This window comes from Balaenoptera physalus, assembly GCF_965194825.1.
Source record: "Balaenoptera physalus genome assembly, chromosome: X".
In the NCBI taxonomy this organism is placed as follows: Eukaryota; Metazoa; Chordata; class Mammalia; order Artiodactyla; family Balaenopteridae; genus Balaenoptera; species Balaenoptera physalus.
Window position 1 is genome coordinate 89,950,507 of NC_138903.1, and position 12,391 is coordinate 89,962,897.

Below are 12,391 nucleotides of genomic sequence, written 5' to 3' on the forward strand. Positions count from 1 at the left end.
ACTCAAAGGAAAATTTCTATTCTCATAACTGAAATACCCGAGTAATTGTGTGTTTTGAATCATTGGACAATGTGAATTATGTAATTAACTTTCCTTTTGATGGCTGCTAGGAAGCTCAGAACCAATTTTGCAACCCACCTCTAACAACTGTGAACCTCACTGGCATATGTTGATCTCTTGTTTTGAATCATCACATTGTCTCCCAATCCCTAATTATTTTTATCTGGTGTGGTAAATAACACTGAAAACTGCTTCAAAAGTTTTTGTGAAGAGAATCAGATATAAATAATAGATAAATAAAAATAGTGCTCTGACAGAAGTGTCACAGGGAGTATCCCTATGGGTGAAGGAGGGGAGCATAGTAAGTAACTGCTTACTTATAAATTAAATCATCCAACAAATGTTAATTGATAATCTAATATGCCAGACTTGATTTGAAATATTTATTAAATGCTTAAAATATGGTAAGACTATCATGAAAGGAGGCAAAAATTAAGGCACAAACATACATATATGTAATTTTTTCCTTTACTGCCAGATTTCCAGCCCCTTCTTGAGGAAGAATGGAATGAAAAGTGAAAAAAAGGAAAAGGCACGAATTATGGTTTCTCTTGGTAGGGGAGAGCAGATCCAAGAAGTAGCTCTGATGTACAGGTAAAAACCTGTCATATACATACTGTCATATTGTCAGAATATTTTTCTGGGTTTTGTCCTGTCATGTTGCCGTCTTTCTGATATGTTCTTCTGAACCCCCATCCCCTCCAAAGCCTTCCTCCCTCTCCCTTAACTATGGCTTCAGTCAATTTCATCATTATAGCAAATATGCAGTTGCATGTATTCCTTCAAAAGAAGTTTGAGTTATGTGCCAGGAACTGTTCTAAGGTTAATAATCATTAAGCACTTATTAGGTGCTAAGCTCTTTACTAAGTGTTTTTCATGCATTATCTCATTTAATGCTCACAACTGCTTTGTGAGTTTGATGTTACTATGATCCTGTTCTTGTTTTTGTTTTTGCTTTTTTCAGATGAGTAAACTGAGATTTTAAAAGGTTATCTTGACTCATGTCACACATCTAGTAAATGGCAGAGCCAATATTTAATTTAAGCTCAGTTCTATTTAACTCTGTGTCTATGTCTACATATTCAGACTTCCCCTAAACAGTTGTACAGTTATTCTCCATTCCCCCACGCCCCCCAGCTCCTGGTAACTTCTACTTTCTGTGTCTATGAATTTGCCTATTCCAGGTACCTCATATAAGTGAAATTGTGCAATATTTGTCTTTCTGTATCTGGCTTCTTTCACTTAGCATAATATCCTCAAGGTGCATCCCTGTTGTAGCATGCATCAGAGCTCATTCCTCTTAAAGGCTGAATAATATTTCATTGTACGGATATACCACATTTTCTTTATCCATTTATCTGCCAATGGACATTTCGGATGTTACTACCTTTGGCTACTGTGAATAATGCTGCTATGAACATTGGTGTACAAGTATCTGAGCCCCTGCTTGCAATTGTTCAGGTTGTATACCTAGAAGTTGAATTGCTGGATCATATGGTAAATCTATGTTTAAAATTTTGAGGAACCACCAAGCTGTTTTCCATAGTGGCTGCACCATTTCACAACCCACTAACAATGCACAAGGTTCCAATTTCTCCACATCCTCACCTACTCACCAACACTTACTATTTTCCATATTTTAAAAACAACAGCTATCCTAATGGGTATGTAGTGGTATCTCACTGTGGGTTTTTTTTTTAGCACTCGTATTCATCTTTATTAGATGTATTGTTGAACAAATCCCTAGAACATTACAAAAGAGCAATCACATCCATTCCTTGAAGAAACACTCTTGTCAAAGAAGCTTGCACAGAACACATATAGCCATCATTTTCATTGTGTTTTTTTTAATTTTTGAATTTTATTTTAATTACTTTTTTATACAGCAGGTTCTTATTAGTTATCAATTTTATACAAATCAGTGTATACATGTCAATCCCAATCGCCCAATTCATCACACCACCACCACCACCCCCCCCATGGCTTTCCCCCCTTGGTGTCCATACGTTTGTTCTCTACATCTGTGTCTCAATTTCTTCCCTGCAAACCGGTTCATCTGTACCATTTTTCTAGGTTCCACATATATGCATTAATATACGATATTTGTTTTTCTTTTTCTGCCTTACTTCACTCTGTATGACAGTCTCTAGATTCATCCACGTCTCAACAAATGACCCAATTTCGTTCCTTTTTATGGCTGAGTAATATTCCATTGTATATATGTACCACAACTTCTTCATCCATTCGTCTGTCGATGGGCATTTAGGTTGCTTCCATGACCTGGCTATTCTAAATAGTGCTGCAATGAACACTGGGGTTGCATGTGTCTTTTTGAATTATGATTTTCTCAGGGTATATGCCCATTAGTGAGATGGTTGGATCATATGGTAATTCTAGTTTTAGTTTTTTTAAGGAACCTCCATACTGTTCTCCATAGTGGCTGCATCAATTTACATTCTCACCAACAGGGCAAGAGGGTTCCGTTTTCTCCACACCCTCTCCAGCATTTGTTGTTTGTAGATTTTCTAATGATGCCCATTCTAACTGGTGTGAGGTGATACCTCATTGCAGTTTTGATTTGCATTTCTCTAATAATTAGTGATGTTGAGCAGCTTTTCATGTGCTTCTTGGCCATCTGTATGTCTTCTTTGGAGAAATGTCTATTTAGGCCTTCTGCCCAGTCTTGGATTGGGTTGTTTGTTTTTTTAATATTGAGCTGCATGAGCTGTTTATATATTTTAGAGATTAATCCTTTGTCCGTTGATTCGTTTGCAAATATTTTCTCCCATTCTGAGAGTTGTCTTTTCGTCTTGTTTATGGTTTCCTTTGCTGTGCAAAAGCTTTTAAGTTTCATTAGGTCCCATTTCTTTATTTTTGTTTTTATTTCCATTACTCTAGGAGGTGGATCAAAAAAGATCTTGCTGTGATTTATGTCAAAGAGTGTTCTTCCTATGTTTTCCTCTAAGAGTTTTATAGTGTCCGGTCTTACATTTAGGTCTCGAATCCATTTGGAGTTTATTTTTGTGTGTGATGTTAGGGAGTGTTCTAATTTCATTCTTTTACATGTAGCTGTCCAGTTTTCCCAGCACCACTTATTGAAGAGACTGTCTTTTCTCCATTGTATATCCTTGCCTCCTTTGTCATAGATTAGTTGACCATAGGTGCGTGGGTTTAACTCTGGGCTTTCTATCCTGTTCCATTGATCTATGTTTCTGTTTCTGTGCCAGTACCATATTGTCTTGATTACTGTAGCTTTGTAGTATAGTCTGAAGTCAGGGAGTCGGATTCCTCCAACTCCATTTTTTTCCCTCAAGACTGCTTTGGCTATTCGGGGTCTTTTGTGTCTCCATACAAATTTTAAGATTTTTTGTTCTAGTTCCCCAAAAAATGCCATTGGTAATTTGATAGGGATTGCATTGAATCTGTAGATTGCTTTGGGTAGTATAGTCATTCTCACAATATTGATTCTTCCAATCCAAGAACATGGTATATCTCTCCATCTGTTGATATCATCTTTAATTTCTTTCATCAGTGTCTTATAGTATTCTGCATACAGGTCTTTTGTCTCCCTAGGTAGGTTTATTCTTAGGTATTTTGTTCTTTTTGTTGCAGTGGTAAATGGGAGTGTTTCCTTAATTTCTCTTTCAGATTTTTCATCATTAGTGTAAAAGAATGCAAGGCATTTCTGTGCATTAATTTTGTATCCTGCAATTTTACCAAATTCGTTGATTAGCTCTAGTAGTTTTCTGGTGGCATCTTTAGGATTCTCTATGTATAGTATCATGTCATCTGCAAACAGTGACAGCTTTACTTCTTCTTTTCCAGTTTGGATTCCTTTTATTTCTTTCTCTTCTTTGATTGCCGTGGCTAAAACTTCCAAAACTATGTTGAATAATAGTGGTGAGAGTGGGCAACCTTGTCTTCTTCCTGATCTTAGAGGAAATGCTTTCAGTTTTTCACCATTGAGAATGATGTTTGCTGTGGGTTTGTCATATATGGCCTTTATTATGTTGAGGTAGGTTCCCTCTATGCCCACTTTCTGGAGAATTTTTATCATAAATGGGTGTTGAATTTTGTCAAAAGCTTTTTCTGCATCTATTGAGATGATCATATGGTTTTTCTTCTTCAGTTTGTTAATATGGTGTATCACATTGATTGATTTGTGTATACTGAAGAATCCTTGCATCTCTGGGATAAATCCCACTTGATCATGGTGTATGATCCTTTCAATGTGTTGTTGGATTCTGTTTGCTAGTACTTTGTTGAGGATTTTTGCATCTATATTCATCAGTGATATTGGTCTGTAATTTTCTTCTTTTGTGGTATCTTTGCTGGGTTTTGGTATCAGGGTGATGGTGGCCTCATAGAATGAGTTTGGGAGTGTTCCTTCCTCTGCAGTTTTTTGGAAGATTTTGAGAAGGATGGGTGTTAGCTCTTCTCTAAATGCTTTATAGGATTCACCTGTGAAGCCATCTGGTCCTGGACTTTCGTTTGTTGGAAGATTTTTAATCACAGTTTCAATTTCATTACTTGTGATTGGTCTGTTCATATTTTCTGTTTCTTCCTGGTTCAGTCTTGGAAGGTTATACCTTTCTAAGAATTTGTCCATTTCTTCCAGGTTGTCCATTTTATTGGCATAGAGTTGCTTGTAGGAGTCTCTTAGGATGCTTTGTATTTTTGCAGTGTCTGTTGTAACTTCTCCTTTTTCATTTCTAATTTTATTGATTTGAGTCCTCTCCCTCTTTTTCTTGATGAATCTGGCTAATGGTTTATCAATTTTGTTTATCTTCTCATAGAACCAGCTTTTAGTTTTATTGATCTTTGTTACTGTTTTCTTTGTTTCTATTTCATTTATTTCTGCTCTGATCTTTATAATTTCTTTCTTTCTGTAAATTTTGGGTTTTGTTTGTTCTTCTTTCTCAAGTTCCTTTAGGTGTAAGGTTAGATTGTTTATTTGAGATTTTTCTTGTTTCTTGAGGTAGGCTTGTATAGCTATAAACTTCCCTCTTAGAACTGCTTTTGCTGCATCCCATAGGTTTTGGATCATCGTGTTTTCATTGTCTTTTGTCTCTAGGTGTTTTTTGATTTCCTCTTTGATTTCTTCAGTGATCTCTTGGTTATTTAGTAACGTATTGTTTGGCCTCCATGTGTTTGTAGCTTTTACGTTTTTTTTCCCTGTAGTTCATTTCTAATCTCATAGCGTTGTGGTCAGAAAAGATGCTTGGTATGATTTCAATTTTCTTAAATTTACTGAGGCTTGATTTGTGACCCAAGATGTGATCTATCCTGGAGAATGTTCCGTGCGCACTTGAGAGGAAAGTGTAATCTGCTGTTTTTGGATGGAATGTCCTATAAATATCAATTAAATCTATCTGGTCTATTGTGTCATTTAAATCTTCTGTTTCCTTATTTATTTTCATTTTGGATGATCTGTCCATTGGTGTAAGTGAGGTGTTAAAGTCCCCCACTATTATTGTGTTACTGTCGATTTCCTCTTTTATAGCTGTTAGCAGTTGCCTTATGTATTGAGGTGCTCCTATGTTGGGTGCATATATATTTATAATTGTTATATCTTCTTCTTGGATTGATCCCTTGATCATTATGTAGTGTCCTTCCTTGTCTCTTGTAACATTCTTTATTTTAAAGTCTATTTTATCTGATATGAGTATTGCTACTCCAGCTTTCTTTTGATTTCCATTTGCATGGAATATCTTTTTCCACCCCTCACTTTCAGTCTGTATGTGTCCCTAGGTCTGAAGTGGGTCTCTTGTAGACAGCATATATATGGGTCTTGTTTTTGTATCCATTCAGCGAGCCTGTGTCTTTTGGCTGGAGCATTTAATCCATTCACGTTTAAGGTAATTATCAATATGTATGTTCCTATGACCATTTTCTTAATTGTTTTGGGTTTGTTTTTGTAGGTCCTTTTCTTCTCTTGTGTTTCCCACTTAGAGAAGTTCCTTTAGCATTTGTTGTACAGCTGGTTTGGTGGTGCTGAATTCTCTTAGCTTTTGCTTGTCTGTAAAGCTTTTGATTTCTCCATCAAATCTGGATGAGATCCTTGCCGGGTAGAGTAATCTTGGTTGTAGTTTCTTCTCTTTCATCACTTTAAGTATATCATGCCACTCCCTTCTGGCTTGTAGAGTTTCTGCTGAGAAATCAGCTGTTAACCTTATGGGAGTTCCCTTGTATGTTATTTGTCGTTTTTCCCTTGCTGCTTTCAATAATTTTTCTTTGTCTTTAATTTTTGCCAATTTGAATACTATGTGTCTCGGCATGTTTCTCCTTGGGTTTATCCTGTATGGGACTTGCTGCGCTTCCTGGACTTAGGTGACTATTTCTTTTCCCATGTTAGGGAAGTTTTTGACTGTAATCTCTTCCAATATTTTCTCTGGTCCTTTCTCTCTCTCTTCTCCTTCTGGGACCCCTATAATGCGAATGTTGTTGCATTTAATGTTGTCCCAGAGGTCTCTTAGGCTGTCTTCATTTCTTTTCATTCTTTTTTCTTTATTCTGTTCTGCAGCATTGAATTCCACCATTCTGTCTTCCAGGTCACTTATCCATTCTTCTGCCTCAGTTATTCTGCTATTGATTCCTTCTAGTGTATTTTTCATTTCAGTTATTGTATTGTTCATCTCTGTTTAGGTGTTTGTTCTTTAATTCTTCTAGGTCTTTGTTAAACATTTCTTGCATCTTCTCGATCTTTGCCTTCATTCTTTTTCCGAGGTCCTTGGTCATCTTCACTATCATTATTCTGAATTCTTTTTCTGGAAGGTTGCCTATCTCCACTTCATTTAGTTGTTTTTCTGGGGTTTTATCTTGTTCCTTCATCTGGTCCATAGCCCTCTGCCTTTTCATCTTGTCTATCTTTCTGTGAATGTGGTTTTTGTTCCACAGGCTGCAGGATTGTAATTGTTCTTGCTTCTGCTGTCTGCCCTCTGGTGGATGAGGGTATCTAAGAGGCTTGTGCAAGTTTCCTGATGGGAGGGACTGGCGGTGGGCAGAGCTGACTGTTGCTCTGGTGGATAGAGCTCAGTAAAACCTTAATCCACTTGACTGCTGATGGGTGGGGCTTGGTTTCCTGACTCTTGGTTGTTTGGCCTGAGGCAACCCAACACTGGAGCCTACCTGGGCTCTTTGGTGGGGCTAATGGCAGACTCTGGGAGGGCTCACACCAAAGAGTACTTCCCAGAACTTCTGGTGCCAGTGTCCTTGTCCCCACGGTGAGCCACAGCCACCCCCCGCCTCTGCGGGACACCCTCCAACACTAGCAGGTAGATCTGGTACCTGTTCTGATGGTACCTATTATGATGATAGATAGAAAATCTATCATCATAATCCATTATACCACCAAGTTAAAGGAAAAAGCCCTATGATCACATAAATAAATAGTAAAAGTAATTTGATAAAATTCAGCAGGAATTCCTAATAAAAACTCTAAGTAAAATAGGAATAGAAAAAAGCCCTAAATATAACAGCCTGTTTACCAAAAACCAAGACAAAGAGTATCCTAAGTAGCAAAAGTTAAAACCATTTTTTTTTTAAAGAGGAAAAACCATTTTGATTAAAAGCAGGGACTATAAAGACATTCCTACTATTGTTATTATTTAACATTATTTTAGATAATATAGACCTGTGCTGTTCGATATGGTAGCTACTAGTCACATGTAGCTATTTACATTTAAGTTAATTAAGATTAAATAAAAACTAAAAATTAAATAAATGTAGTTAATCTTAAGTGTTCTCACACACACACAAAAATAATAACTATGTGAAATGAGGGATATGTTAATTAGTTTAATTGTAGTAATAATTTAACGATATATAGGTATATCAAAACATCACGTTGTACACCTTAAATATATACAATTTTTATTTGTCAAGTATATATACCTCAATAAAGCTGGAAAAAAACTTTTTCAAGAACCTATAAAATACTTTGGAATATATTTAGCCAGAAAGTCACAGGATCTATATGAAGAAACCTATAAAATTTCATTATAAATATTTTATAAATATAAGACAATCTAGTGAGCTAATGAAAAGGCACATGCAGTGTTCTTGAATGGGGAGACCTAATGGAAAAATGTCAGTTATCCCAGAATTAATATATAAATGTAATGCAATTCCAAATAGAATCCCAACAAGATTTTTTAGGGAGAATTGGATAAAATGAGTAGTCAAGAAAAGTCTGAAAAATAAGAACACTGAAGGAGGATTTGTCTTGCCAGGTATTAGGAAATGCTATTAAGCCATTGTGATCAAATCAACATAATATTAATATAAGATTAGACAAAAAGATCAGTGTAACAGAATAGTAAATCCAAAATGAGACACCAGGATATGTGAAAAGTTAATGTATGACCAAGACAATATAGTTCAGTTCAGTGGGAAAAGTATAGATTATTTGATAATTGATACTGGCACAATTGGCTATCCATTTGCAAGAAAATTAAAATGTATTCTTATCTTACACATTTTTTTTAAGGAATTCCTTTATTTTTATTATTTATTTATTTAGTTTTGGCTGTGTTGGGTCTTCGTTTCTGTGCAAGGGCTTTCTCTAGTTGCGGCAAGCGGGGGCCACTCTTCATCACGGTGCGCGGGCCTCTCACTATCTCGGCCTCTCTTGTTGCGGAGCACAGGCTCCAGACGCGCAGGCTCAGTAATTGTGGCTCACGGGCCTAGTTGCTCCGCGGCACGTGGGATCTTCCGAGACCAGGGCTCGAACCCGTGTCCCCTGCATTGGCAGGCAGATTCTCAACCACTGCGCCACCAGGGAAGCCCTCTTACACATTTTTGAAAAATAAATTCCAGATAGTTTAATACTTAATATAAAAGTAAAATGGTAAACATGGAAAGTCTGGTAGACTGTGGGTACAGTGCAGGGGCAGAAGAAATCTTTCTAATAAAGGCTGTATATCTGGAAGTTATGTAAAAGAAGAGATAGATGTATTCAACTATAAAAACATTAAAAGTATATTTTTAGAAAGAGAAAAATAAATCAGTTCATTCTGATATTTTCAGCTCAAAATTGAAATTATAGAATTTGTTCTCAACTGCTTTGATTTTATATTTGTGTCCCTTTTCTCATGCTGAAATCTCAGTTGCTAATGACATTGACATAATTATTTATTTACTCTATTCTACAATACATATCTTATAGTTTTAAAATAACAATTCCAGTACTATTGCTAACAAATACGGTTATTGAAAGTAATTTGATTTCTTTGTGATTTTTTTTCTCTTTGGGGTCTATCCCACCAGTTGAGTCAAATTACTGTGCCTTAAAGAAACGTGGAATAATTCTGTGTTGCTCTGCCAACAACTGATATATATGTAATTTGTTGTATTTATTTTGTTTTAAAATTTTAGGGAGTTTTTTGTTTAATTTTTGTTATAATTGTGAAAAACATTTACATGATTCCAAAGTCAAAACTAGAGGCACATTCAGAGAAGTCTAGCTTTCATTCCTGACCCCCAATAGACTGTTCCTTCTTCTTCTTAGAGGTAACAATTTTTATTAGCTCTTAGTTTATACTTCCATTGTTTATTTTTGAAAACATAAACAAACTTGTATATGTTCTTATTTTCCCACTTTCTTTCATAATACTGTTGTGCGCCTTGCTTTTTCACTTAACGGAGATCACTCCATAGCAGTATATAGAAACTTTCTAATTTCTTTTTACAGCTGCATGGTATTCCATTGTTCCAGTGTGCCATCTTTTACCCAGCAAATCTCCTATGATGGACATTTGGGTGGTTTAGGAGCGGCAAAAATTTATTGCTGGTGGATATCTGGGAAAAAGAATACTATGAAATAATAGAAATATATATATATTTGTCTCTGCCCCCAGTTCCTGGCACAGAGCTCCTGAAACCCTTGTAAATTTCCTAAGTGATAAGAGCACCAGTAGCATCTTTTGTTCTAATATTTGGTCTTTGCCCCTGGTTCCTGACACAGAGCTCCTAAATCCCCTGTAATTTCCTGGGCAATAGGAATGTCTTTTGTTCTAATGAGGCAACTCTTAGTGGGCTCCTGAATAACTTCAGGATGGGAATTCGTCACCAGAAAGACCAAACCATGATTAGAAGTTTGGGAGGGTACAGGAGGGCTGGCTAACAAAGTCACTTCTAAAAGTTTGTGCCCTGATATTACAAACACCAATATAAAATATTGCCTATTATCTTTAGATCTCAATTTTGCATTAAGTTTTGGATGTATAACTGTAAAAAGCAACTTTATAATTCAGTGGTATTTGGGGGCAAACTTAATAATATTTTTTCCAGAAAAAAATATAATGGAAGCAAAAAATCTCTATTCAATTGGAATTTTTAAATTTTAGTCACAAAATTAATAGAGGCACATAGTTTAAAAAGTCAAATAGCACTAAAATGTTTACTTTAAAAATTAGCTTTTCACAGAAGCTGTGGAACTTGGGCAAGTTCCATTTAAGAGGATAACTCCATTAGAATAACACTTTCATCTTGACTAAATACAAAGAGCTCTAGAAGGCAGACCAAGTAGAGATGCACAATTTTTAAATATCAGGTCCTAGAGGATGCTGTCCATTCAACTTGTTTTATCTTCAAAAAGACAGAGAATAAGAGAAAAAAAAAAAGCCCATGTTTTTGGCTATTTAGAAACATTACTCTCGCCCTGTGTAGACTCCTCCTGACTTAAAATTTCCCATTAATTATAAAGATTCATGTCAAAACATGGATAATTTCTGAGATGTCAAATGTTTCAACCAAGTCCTGTATGAGAGTATGTCTTATTCCAGAACCTCACCCAGGTTGACCCCCCCACCCCCCGTCTGACTAATTTACTACTGAGAACCAGTTGTAAATAGAGGAAAAATGTCACTGTATCCTTTTGGGGAGAAGATCTTTACCTTTTTAAAAATTTACACACAGTTCTCATTATTTTATCAGGGCTTAAGAATATTTCATTTTTGTTAGTTTTAAAGTCTTGTCTGAAAAGATTACTTGAGTTCTTAAAACACTTCTTAGGAATAAAAGGTTAGCGATCAAAAGACTTGAGCAAATGCTGGTGTTCGTGATTTCTTGTTGGTAGCCTAAATCCCATCCTGCTGGCAAACTCCTCTTTAGAATTTCTCAAATGATGGGACAGGACTAAAAGAACCCTCTACCTTGATTTATGTAGTAACAAATTTCAAATATGGGTTTGAAATACCTTGCTTCTATATACATCTACACATACAAACAAACACCTCCCAAATATTCGAGAGTTAAGGAAAAATCCAATTGGTCAAATTAGCTAATCTAGACTATAATAAGATTCATTCACCATTACTTCTACTGCTACAAAGGATACTGTCAAATGAGATTAGCAAGCAATGATCAAACACAGTTTGTGTACCCTCTATGAATCTTTAAGTCTGCAAAGACATTTAAATATATACTTGACACTTGAACAACTATAGTAGCCATCTTTGCAGTGATCAAGGACTCTATAGTATCTAAAATGTTCTTAGCCATGCAAATTTACATAGGTACTTTTAACTTACTGAACTTTTAATCAGAGTACTAAGCACATCTAAATAAAACAGAGGCTGAAACGTGAAAACTAGCATTGACATTTGAAGAGTCAGCCAGAGACCCAGACGAACTGAGCTTAGAGATATATTCAATTCAGAAAAGGCTATCTGCCTGGATATTCAGACATGGAGCACCTCAGAGCATGTGACTCTTAAAAAAGATGCTCAGTATGAAGAACATGATACCTCTGTGGATTTCAGGGAATAAAATACAAACAGAAAATAAAGAAATATCAAAATAACTGATCTTGCAATATCCTGTAATCACAACTAAGGAGACAAGAAAGGCAGCACAGCACTCTGCTTCTCTTATAAGGGAAGGATTTTTGAAGCCATGTTTCCTTTAAGTAAGAGTGACCTCTGGTGACTTTTTAATTGCACCTCAGTGTACTATGTTAAATTATTCTACAATTCTTTTATACTAGCAAATCATTTAGTACTACATTTTTAATTTCTTAGCAAAGTGATAAATGCTTTACTGCAGGACCTAAGGATTTCATGTAAATGCCCCCATTTTAATTAATTCATGGAAATTGTGCCCAAAGCTAAATTAAAATTCCGTCTGAAACACGGGGCAGTATTTTCTTAAAGGAGACTAAGGCTCATTTTCAGGAGTGACTCATATAATATGGCATTAAATGAGCTGATACTAAATGATGACAACACAAACTTATCACAGCCTCGGGGCATATCTGGATGAATGCTGGAAGGGTAACTATTTGTACAATATGCTTTTCACTTTAGCACAAACTTCTGGTAAGGGCAGAGTT

At 35.9% G+C, this 12,391-nt stretch overlaps 1 long non-coding RNA gene across 1 annotated transcript in view; it reads right to left on the minus strand.

The window, feature by feature from the left end:
- The window catches only part of LOC309653277, a 115,887-nt gene that overhangs the window by 90,650 nt on the left and 12,846 nt on the right, over window positions 1–12,391 (minus strand). The window lies entirely within an intron of this gene.